The sequence below is a fragment of the Heliconius melpomene genome, chromosome 21 (assembly GCF_056956725.1).
Source record: "Heliconius melpomene rosina isolate 202511_hmr_F chromosome 21, ASM5695672v1, whole genome shotgun sequence".
Lineage (NCBI taxonomy): Eukaryota > Metazoa > Arthropoda > Insecta > Lepidoptera > Nymphalidae > Heliconius > Heliconius melpomene.
This window is the reverse complement of record NC_140409.1, coordinates 3476770-3488570: the sequence shown is the minus strand read 5'-3', so window position 1 is coordinate 3488570 and position 11801 is coordinate 3476770. Positions and strand designations below refer to the sequence as shown.

General features: G+C 34.5%; 1 non-coding gene across 1 annotated transcript; it reads right to left on the bottom strand.

Moving 5' to 3' along the window:
• Window positions 1-3409: 3409 nt before the first annotated feature.
• On the bottom strand, window positions 3410-3480 carry TRNAG-GCC (transfer RNA glycine (anticodon GCC)). Its single transcript has one exon. It is a non-coding gene; the product is annotated as a tRNA-Gly (tRNA).
• Window positions 3481-11801: the final 8321 nt, after the last annotated feature.

Genomic DNA, 11801 nt, shown 5'->3' with positions numbered 1-11801 from the left:
ATACACTGGCAGACTCTAGAACTAATTATAAACTGTATATGTATTAAAATATTTCAAATTATTAATAAGGGTTTTTTTTATTAGAATACAAATTTATATTGAAAGAGACAGTAGTGGCTCAGGGGCGAAGGGTGACTGTAATGTAACGGTTGTGAGTTTGATCCCCACACGAGGAAATAAATTATTATTTTCCAATATTTTCATTTCTTCGTTCGGGCACGAAGGCAACAGCCCTGAGTTCCGCCACTCAACATGCCAAGCTTCGACAAAATCGGCGGATAGTGGGGGCTACTTCTGACGTAGTGTTAGTTTGAATAGAGACGAAGTTCTATTTCTGTGGTTACTTCTTCTCAAATCACCTCCTATCTATTAGAGACATAAAAACTGGATTGGATAGTTTAAAAGTTTTAGGTATTTTCTATTTCTTCTATTTTTAAAATTGGATAATTGCTCATACAATGCGTTTGTTTCTTCGCTGAATAAAAGTCTCTTAATGGCGAAACCCAGAAACATTAATTTTATTATTATTGAATCATTCAACATAAATTACATAAAAAAAAAGCTTTACCCACCCATGCCAAAAGCACATTGAAAAAAGAAATAAAATAAAGTAAAGCATTAAAGCTCAAAAGTTTAAAATTTATGTTCTTATTCTTTATGGCTTATGAATTCGTAACAAGAGGTTGGCCCCGTGTTCTGGCATGTTGGGGGCCCTCCCCACTTCCCACGCTCCTCTATAACATTTTACATGACATTTTTATCCAGGTGTGAGAATTTTATGTCCGTAGTACTCGTAATCTATGCATTTAATAAAATGTTTACGACCGAATATGTAAATTTTATCACATAATTTATAAAAAAATATATGTATATCGTAAAAAGATATATTGACATATAAATATTGAGGCCAGTCGTGGGTGGGGTTCGATTAACACGCAATGCCTCTAGAATTCGGCAGTGTCTTAATGGGAATGAAGCTTCTTAACACTAGTTCCCACTGCCTCCCAGGAGAGAGCTCCTGGTCCTTATATTTTTTTCTTTCTCAAATATATGTGTTTTGAATAAATCCAACTCCATTTTAATAGGATTTTAGTGGTGTAGAAGTAAACAAGTTTTGACATTTTTTTTTTGACTTTTTAGACGATTGGGTTGTTTCTGTTTATAAAAGAACACGGTTGTATACCAATAAATACATATTTTGTCCAATAATGTGAATCCATGGACATTTATAATATTTTGAGCCACTACGGCGTCGATTTGACATAAATTATATTCTAAAAGTCATTAGGAACTAAATTTTAAATTAGTTATTTTATAAACTAAAAGTAAGAAGGTAAGTTAATAAGTAAATTTAACGAGAACGTCGTCGGTGCGGCGTTCACGGCAATTCTACTAAATACCAAGATAAAAGTCAGGGTGGATTTAATGGTATCGATTCCATTAGACAGCTACCAGCTACGGGCTGGATATCTATGGAATTTCATTCTGTCGCTGATTGCCTGCCGTTGATTGAATATATCCAGTTCGTGTTCGTATAGTTTGTTTTGACATTGTTTTTTTTGTAGTTTCACAACCGCATTGTTTTTTTTATATATATCGTATATGAAACTATTAAATACATTATACTTTAATATTGTAATATATTTTCATAAAAAATAATAACAATAATACAGGGTGAGTCATATTGAACTTTCCGGTTTTGGAAGGACGTTGCACGAAGAAGGGAAGGAGTAGAAGGGTGGGGATGGTGTCATTAGACGCGCCATGACATGCAGTTTTAGTGTGAGCAATGGCTTGGTCGGGACAACATCGTGCGTTCGTAGTTGAAGAGTTTATTAAAAATGGCGGCTCCGTGATCACAACACAGCGTGCGTTCCGTTTACATTTTGCTATTGGTCGACGTGATCCCATTCCCACTGGACCAACAATCAGAAATAACCCACGAAACCTACACGAACGACCACTTCACAGCCCTCGAGTGACAGTGTGGTGCGCTATTGCAGAGTTTGGTGTGTGGGGTCCCTATTTTTTTGAAGAAGATGGTCAAGTCGTCACAGTTACCTCTGCTCGGTATTGCGACATGCTTGAAACTTTTCTGAAACCGAAATTGGAGGAATTAACGCAGAATCATGACAACGATAACATCTGGTTCCAACAAGATGGTGCTACAGCCCATACATCCAGGCGTTCAATGGAAATCCTGCGACAAATGTTTCCCGGTCATCTCATTTCTTTGCGAGGTGACGTTGGGTGGCCGCCGAGATCACCTGATTTAACCCCCTGCGATTTCTTTCTCTGGGGTTACCTGAAGGAAAAGGTGTACACGCATCGTCCCCGAACCATCGATGAACTGAAGGCTGCAATCACGGAAGAAATCAATGCTATTCCGCTGAATATGACTCGACGAGTAATGGACAACTTCCGGGAAAGGCTTCAGCAGTGTGTGGTCAATGGAGGTAGACATTTACAGGATATCATTTTTAAAACCAACTAAATTAAAACTGCATGTTATGTGCTTTCAAACAATAAAATAATTTTTACTGCATGTCGCTTTGTTTTTAATACACACCTTATTGAAATCGGAAAGTTCAATATGACTCACCCTGTATTATTCAAATATTTAAAATTAAATCCTGAGAATTAAGTAAAGTCTGTACTGTGTATACCATATTATACAGGGTAAAGCAAAATTACTTTAAAAGTAAAAATATCCTTTATTCAAAAGTTAAAATGAAAAACAAGTCCCAAGTAAATATTTATTCCTTCTAATCTGCTCTAAAAATATTTATTATGTATTTTTATTATCACAATTATTTAATTTCATTTTATTAAAAGTTATATATATATATTACATTAACGGAGTGTTTTAACACTACGTTCCCACGTCCCCTTTGCCTACCCTGCTATGTAAGAGACTAGCGACCCTCTTGGGGCTGCGTCCGCTTTTACTACTGGATTATTCATATAATATATGTTTGCAAAGCACTTAAGATAATGTGAAAATTAATTAAACCCTAATGCAACCCGCATTTTCGTAGTTTCAATAAGGATTTTCCAATTGTTTTACACAGCAAGGATTTTTTAGTAGGTACCGTAATTTTAAATCTGCGCTACTAATCTTTTCAAGTACTTATTAAAATATATTTAAATGACTATTTTTAAACGGAAGAAATTATAAACAAAAACCTACCTACTAATAACTACTACAAAAAATATGAAACCAAATATATCGAGCTGAAATAATACATTTAACTCCAATTATCCAATACGTGCAAACGCATCTAAATCTTTGTTGCTATAGAGGCAGGCGGGTTTTTTTTTCGAGCTTGTGGTTAATGCTGAAGAGGGTATTCTGTCCCTGATGAAAAGCAAGCACTACGTGGCTGCCTGTGAGGAAAAGTAAATAGAATGCATCGGCCGGGAATCGAACCCGGGCCGCCCGCGTGGCAGGCGGGCATTCTACCACTGAACCACCGATGCGTGTAAGGCAGGCGGGCGCGGCGGACGCATGGCGAGTGGCGAGCCGTTTCGCAGCAAGGATTTTTTGATATTGTAACAACTTTTAATAAAGTACTTATTAAAATGAAAAACAGTAAAAGACAGTTTTGATCTACATTAAATGGCCAACGCAACTAATGCTTAAAAGAAAATTATTTTTAAGTGACATTTTGTTGGATTGAATTGTAAATTCCAAGTTACCGTTAAAAATGTCTAAGATAATAATATCACCAATAGTCGATATTTATGTTATTATTAATTTCTGTCTCCATGACTACGTCCTAGTGTCATCTATGCAAAATTAGAGACTCGTAGCATTTGTAGTAACGAAGTTTCATACAAACTTTCGACCCCAAAAACAACCCCTTATAAATCGAAAATTGCAAATTTCCGTCTTAGCGAGCACCTACGTCCTATAAGTAACTCCTATGCAAAATTTCAGATTCCTAGCACATGTAGTTTCTGAGATTTCGTGATGAGTGAGTGACCTTTCGTTTTTATATCTATAGATAAAAAACTATAAATGTATATATTTTTTAATATATATATAGTACACTTAGAACACCTTTCAACGAGCTAATTTGCATAACTAGTCATATCACATTAAGTCAAGAATTAACCACGATGTATAACGCTTTAGAGTGAATATACTTACATATAGAATGTGAAATAATAACTGGGAGCTTTTCTCTTTTAGCATTTCCCATATACCTACGTTTTTTTAACCATATTTTACCGTCAATTGTAAAGTATAAGCATACGGAAATTTCATACATATATAATTTCTTTGGTTGCCCTCAAAGTGTTTTACCAAATTAAGCCTAAAGTAGAAAACGAAGTATAAAATTTATGAAACATTATAGTTTTATACAGTTAACTTGTTAACCTATCTAATATATAGCTAGTTATAAAAAAAAGTTTGAATGTAGATTAAAAGGCTTAAAAGTGGATTTAGTAGCGCAGTGGCACGGCGTCTGACTGTAAACGCGACGGTTGTGGCTTCGATTTCCACTCCTACACTAATTTCTCCAAAATTAGGCAGAATATAGAAAATATACTACAGCGTACAGCGTACAGCGTAAGGCTAAACCAATAAATTAAATACAGATATAAAACAATATCTTAAGTGAAAGAATTCACATTAATGTGCCAGCATATTCTATATAGGAAACTTCCGATCACGTCACACTATAAAATATTTCTGCAAAGTCTTAGAATTGAAATTTCATGCAGTGTCTCTATGAAACTTTTCAATTACATTTCAGTACTTCTATTCAAGTTAGGTCATATGTTCAAAACTTGTTTTATGTTATGGTAGTTTATGCTTCGTCTATCTTCAATACAAACTGGAATTTACATTTCCATATATAATAACTGTAACATTTATTCATGATAATGTCACTAGGCCTACAATAGTTAGTTTTTTTTTTTTTTTTTTTTTTTCCCTAGCCTACATCATCCCATTGTTGGGCAAAGGCCTCTCTCCACTTCTTCCATTCCGGTCTATTTAGTGCTATTGAGCACCAGTCAGGCCTATAATGGTCCAGCTCGTCCCGCCATCTCCGTTTTGGTCTGCCAATTCTCCTTTTAGAGCTTGGAATCCATCTGGTAGATGATTAGTTAGTGATTTTTTTTATATATTGAGCAATATAATGCATCTTTTTCAGCTTCACACTAGGTGGGTACAGCTACATCCTCCGCTTTCCGCCCGAGATTGAGATAGTTTCCGTTTCAGGCACATGCTGTTCTTATTAATGACATTTAGAAAACTTCAATTATTTCTGCTCAAAACAGCGTTTAACTTAACGCTTCTTTAGTAGGATCGTGCCAGAGAAAATTCAAAACAAATTAGAGGAGTCTAGTGCAAACTTTAATAAACCCAGTAAAGAAGTCTACACCTAAGTTTCAAACTAGTTATGAAGCTGTGTTCATGAAATGTTTAAATTTGTTATGGACTAGCGACCCACTCGCGGCTTCGCCCGCTACACATTAATTTTCTTATTTGTATTACTTTCGTTGTTATTTTAAAGACAATATCTATATTATATGGCATAGTCTTTAAGCGAGATATAGCGAGCATCTATATTGTAATATGATAAAATAAAGATTAAACGATAAGAATGTTCTAAATTTTCTTTATTTTCTGTTAACTTTTTACTTGCATATGGCAGGGCACGTAGTGGGGAAAGTGTAGTGCTGAGACATTTTCCTTCCCGTTGGTTAAATATGAAGATCTCAATAGGCACAGAACGTTCATTCAAAAATGGGTTCCACTGAGGAAGCAAAAATGAAGATAAAATCGTAACCATAATTTCTACACAACTACAATAACCACTTCAAAAGTTCCATTTGACAATACCCCACAAAGCGTCAGTGACCAGATCATCAAATTAGAGTGTAACCTAAAATCTAAATAAAATAACAGTAGGTATACCTTTTTTTTGTTTTTATCGCTGGGAAATGCGTTTACGCAGACCGCTCATACGGAAGACCTAAAACACAGGCCACTAAAACCCAGCGGAAACCCTCTCCACCAAAATGAGACGCCGCAGGATCGCTCATACTAGTACGACGACGCCTCGGTGAAAGGCGAGCCACCGCGGGCCACCGTCGCCTTCAGTGTGCCCTCGGGTTTCTCCTAGGACACCCGCAGCCTCGATGACTTGCAGGGGGATCACCATGACCCTCCGTTGAAGATGCGCAAAACGCCTTCTCCTACCCTCCTGGCCTGCGTCGGCGGAGAGGGTCCGGAGTCATCACACTCGTGGCACACCGGCGACATTTCCCGGCGTGCAATCTGATGTATGTATTTGCCGAAACAACCGTCAGTACCTGCACCAGCCTGAACGTCAGGACCTCAAAGCCCCTTCTAGAGTAGGCATACCTGACACAACTAAGCAGATAACTACTCAAAATTACTGTATACGAGTTAAATTATTTTGAAAATTTTGGATTTCCAGTGATTTTACTTAGGTTTGTATGGCTAATATATTGATTTATAGTTTGGTACTGTCAATACTGTTTGTAAATTATGATGATTAATCCTGTACTAATTGGTTGATTTTACTCGCAATGGCGACACAGTTATTGCTGATATAATAGTGCCATATTTATCTGTTTTGAAGATTAAATTTCAACAATTTTGTGATAGATAGCTAATAACTGAATTGAAATAATAATATTTCCATTTCCTCGCTCTGGTGTCGAGGCAAAGCGTTGATTTCCACCACTCAATGCGCAATGCACCCAGAATTTGGCGCGAAGTGGGGAGCAGAGTGTCTTACACTATTTATGTACAGCTGATTGATGTAAAAAAGTGTTGCTCTAAGTTATTTACATTATTTATATCAAGTATCAGAAGTTGTTGTTTAGGATAGATCATTTAGAAAATGACGGTAATTACTGAATTTTATGAAAAATAAAATATTTAATAAACTATCTTACTAAGTTTGTGAGTGTGAGGATGTATGTTTGTTTGTTCCACTTCCACGGTATAACTACTAAACGGATGTGAGGAACTTTTCAGTAATAATACACGTGGCTTTTACCTCAGAATAAGGTATAGGCTACATTTTATGTAAAGATTTTGTATATTTGCCTATAATATAAAAAATAGACTGAAGCGGGCGAAGTCGCGTTTTTGTCTCTAGTTATTAAATGAATATAATACTCAAGTCATAAGTCAATAAGTCAAGCTTGCAAAGCCGCGAGCGGGTTCTTACTTATTGTGACACAAAGTTTACTTTTTATTTTTATTACGTAGGTAATATTAAAGATATAAATATTAATTTGCATAGAAAAATCTTTTATATAGAATTTTCACAAATACGCTTTTTTAATTACCTATGTAGAAACAACGACTCTACCTTTTATTATGAGAAAATTAGGTCAATGCTTGAATATTTGTATAATATTCTTTAAGAATTTATTCATTGTGTGCTCAGGTAACATTTTAATTAATTAAGTAGTTATACATGAGGGCGTCGTATCGCAGTGGTGCTAATATAAACGTGGCAGTTGAGAGTTTGATTCCTACTCGAGGGAATGAATTAAGAGGAAATGGTAACCAGGCAATACAATCAATTTTCTATGGCTCCATTCTATATGCATAATTTAATATTATGAATTTCATATACGATAATGCAATGAAATAGAACCCAGCGACTCTAATGACATAGAAATTGAGTTTAGAAATCGTTTGCATATGTCACAAGGCAGATTATGCTTAAGTAAGTTTAACATTGTTATATGCAGTCTACGTTGAAGGACGTTATCCTGATTCTAGTGGTTTATTGTATTAACATAAATTACAATATGTTTTTACATCTTAATGGGAATAGTTTGTCTTAACACTAGGTACTCAGGTTCCACCATCATCATCAGACACCACCATCATCATCATCATCACCATTTTTACTTTATCCAAAAAGAAAAAATACTCCACGATATATCCTACATATAGGCAGAGGGAAGGTCGTGTTGTATTTTTTCTTTTTGGATAAAGTAAAAATGGTGATGATGATGATGATGGTGGTGTCGCAATCACACATTTCTATGGATTTACTTATGGGTGTATTGCACCATTTTTACATTTAAAATTCATTTTTTTTAATCTACGGCGTTAAAATGCGGCTTTCGTCGTGTACTGAAAATAGATAATGGATTGGTATATCAAAGTGTTCTTTAACCTTTGTATATTAATAATCTATAAATTAACCTAGAATTCTTTATTCTAATTTATATTATCCACAAACCACGTGGTAGCATACTTGCAAGAAATACATATTATGATGGTATTCCTACCACTACTACCACTTACTTGACCGTGGTTCTAGCTATCTTCAAAATGTTGAATTGGATTTGAATCCACACTATTGTGTACCGTCCGAGGCGACTCTACTACGTCGACGCGTCAAATATTCGAGATGTTGTTACCAGAATGAGGAAATGAAAACAATTTATTTACGCAAAACATGTGCCGCTGCTCCAATACGACCTCAATCTTTTATTCTATTATCATTTTAATTTTGCAACACTTAGGGCTTAACTAAAAAAACATTATAAAAGATTAATTAGGATTAATAAAGCTTAGAGAATATTATGAGCCCGCTTATTTGCTTTTATCTTTTGTAAAATTGTCATCCTGGGAACTATAAGTCGTTGTGGGAATGCTAAGCTTAATGGAAAGACTGCTATTTATTAATACTAGCTTGTATTCCACGACTTCTCCCGAACGTACGTATATATCATTAATATTCGTTCACCGTTTTCAATAATTCCAGCAGTATATAAAAATTATGTTCTATGAGATAATTTCCATACCGACTCTTAGGCCCGTATTTATAAATCGCACTTAAGTCTAAGATCGAACTTGAGATGTCATTTCCATTCATAGAATCATAGAAGGTATCTCAAGATCGGTCTCAGACTTGAGAGTGGTCTATAAATGCGGGTTGTATAACGCAATATGCATAATAATATAATTTAAAAATCTACGTTTTTACTTATAAAACGTGAAATGTTTGCTCCCAAAAGTAGCTCCATAAATAACAATGTATGAAATTCTTTTTGTCATGATTTATGCATGAATATCGAATCCGGGACATTTTGTCCTACGGATTGTAATAAATCAAAGTTATATGCAATTTATTGGGATAAATGTCAGCGGGAGGAGAAATTAAAATGTTGTTTGGCTCACTACCGACGTGTTCCATATATGTACATAATATATGTACAGTCTTTGGTAGATACTCTAGCAGATTAGTCGCTGTCTCAAAATGGAAGACGTATAAGAAAATATATTATTGGGCGCACGTATAAATTTTATAAATGTAAGGGAACTCCAATCAATGATTCTTAATTTTTTTGTTTGTTTGTCTGTACGTTTGTGCACGCTAACGCAGTTTTCACAATTGTCTCATCTAAATTTGTATATGATTCAAGTGAAGAGTTTTTATTTCTTTACTAGTGGACCCGGACGCGGCTACGCCTGCTTAAAGTATAAGAATATTTATTAAATATATTTTCAGTTTTCAATAGAATTAGTAAGAAAATATAAGCTTAAATAATCAAAAAGAATAATAATTAGAGACATATTATTAGAAAAATTATCTGAGAAATTGAAAACCAACATAAGAAGTAAAAGTAACTAAAGGATATTCTTAATATTAGAAAAAGTACCTAGAACCCGTGCCTTAAAACTACCTAAAAATATTTTTTCCAGCAATATCAAATAAAATAAGAAGAGAACCAAAGTGTAATTTTAAATTAATTATAAACAGCAAATAAAGTTCGAAAATGTATGAAAATTTATAAAACCATCAACGTCATCTGCCCGTTCGCGTCGGTCATACTCATACTATGCCGCCCGAAGGCTAGGTCATTGCGAATCAGTGACATCTCCTTAATTATTTATTAGAATGTTATACAGTAAACTATAATGTCAATCTAGATAAAATGCTAAAAGTGACTATAATATTTATTTTCATAAGGATGAATATCAAAATGTCGCGGTAACGGTTGCGTAGCGACGCGACGGTTGTTATTAACATGGCAGAATAAATTGCATGTCAAATTAGAAAGTACTTTAAAATATATTAGTTTATATGTGTAATGTAATGTTATATAGCCTATAGCACTTCTGAAGAATGCAGCTTTCATACAAAACAAAAACAATGTAAATCGGACCAGTAGATCCAGAGATCTTAGCGTTCAAACAAACAAACAAACAAACAAACAAACAAACAAACAAACAAACTCTTCCGCTTTATTATATTAGTATAGATTAATATGTGCATAAAAATATCATTAATTTATTTTTCGCTCTGACAACAAGACCAAGCGTGGCGTTGAGTTATGCCACTCAACACACAATGAAAATTGGGGAACGGAATGTCATAACACTAGCTAGCTTCACTCTACCCAGATATATGCGGGTAATATCGTAAAGGTAGAATATGTTCACCTATGGACTATTTTACATAATTCTTGAAGGGAAATCACAAACAAGAATATATTGCAGGGTTACGCGGTATGTGGGAGGAGGTGCCGCGAGTAGGTTCGTTAGCCCGTCATCCTGCTATACAGTACAAAAAGGCATTGTGCAGCGTGTACCTACTTGGATACATTTCTCTAATAAGGCTCCTTGAGAATTCGTATTGCGCTTGCAAATAATTCTTCTGTTTCTCTCTTCTTTTATTTAAATGTAGTTTTTTTAATACGTTTTTTTATAATAAAATTTCTGAAAGAAGCAGAAAAAATCATAGTTGGGCGGCTACTAAATTTAGATTTTGAAAAGTGTACATAATAAATTAAAAAAACTGAAAGAGTTACTAAATGTTTAAGTTTCATAAAGTAAAAGGTACCCTGTTTTGTTATTTATAATTGTTTTTCTTATGAAATATAAATAAATTGTAAAATTTTTCATTAATATAGTCTATTAATACATACATTATTATATCCATATACCTAATATATACGTAATCCAAAATATGCCCACTTGAACATACGTACGTCGAATCGCCGTATGGTTATTTTAAGTGTACAGTGAAATATACTTATCTATCTATGGTTAATGGGAACGGAGTATCTTGACACTAAGTTCCAAGGTTCTCTCAGCCTTCATTGCTTTGTTCGGGGTACAGTTAAAAAAAAAACAAAGTATAGTAGGAAAACAAAATTAAAAGTAAACAATTCCCCTCCTTTATTTACCTTTGGAAAAGCTTAACAAAGGCTTAGATGAAATCTTATTTGTTCAGGGAATACATAAAAAATATCGCTACAAGATGTAAATAGATCGATTGTTTCGTACATTGTTCGCTGTGAGACGAGCTTCTGTAACAAAGCGTTGTGTATTTTGTTTTGAGAAAATACGATAACGGTCCCTATTCCCCTTCAGATTTAATTAAAAATCCATTTTGCAAATATTGGAAAATATATAAGAATGCTTCGAAGTTTATTAGGACGTGGAAATTAAGAAACTTCACTCGATTTCTGGCCACCTCGAATAAGCTTTATACAAGTAACTAAACAGAGCTATACTTTAGCAAAGCTATACTTTATATGTCTCTATAGCCTGTACTTATTAAGTTTTATATTCCGCAAAGCGTCATTCGACATAAAAGTAAAAAGTAAATTGTGGAATTAATTGTACTTGACACTTTTCCCACTTTCATGTTACCTTCCCACGGCCGCGGTGGCTCGCTGTAAGCTCTCAAAGGAATTTTCAACTCTAGACTAATTGAGGCTTAAATTTATCGTCTGCTTTACATTACAAAGAACACCTGGATGATAACATGAATATA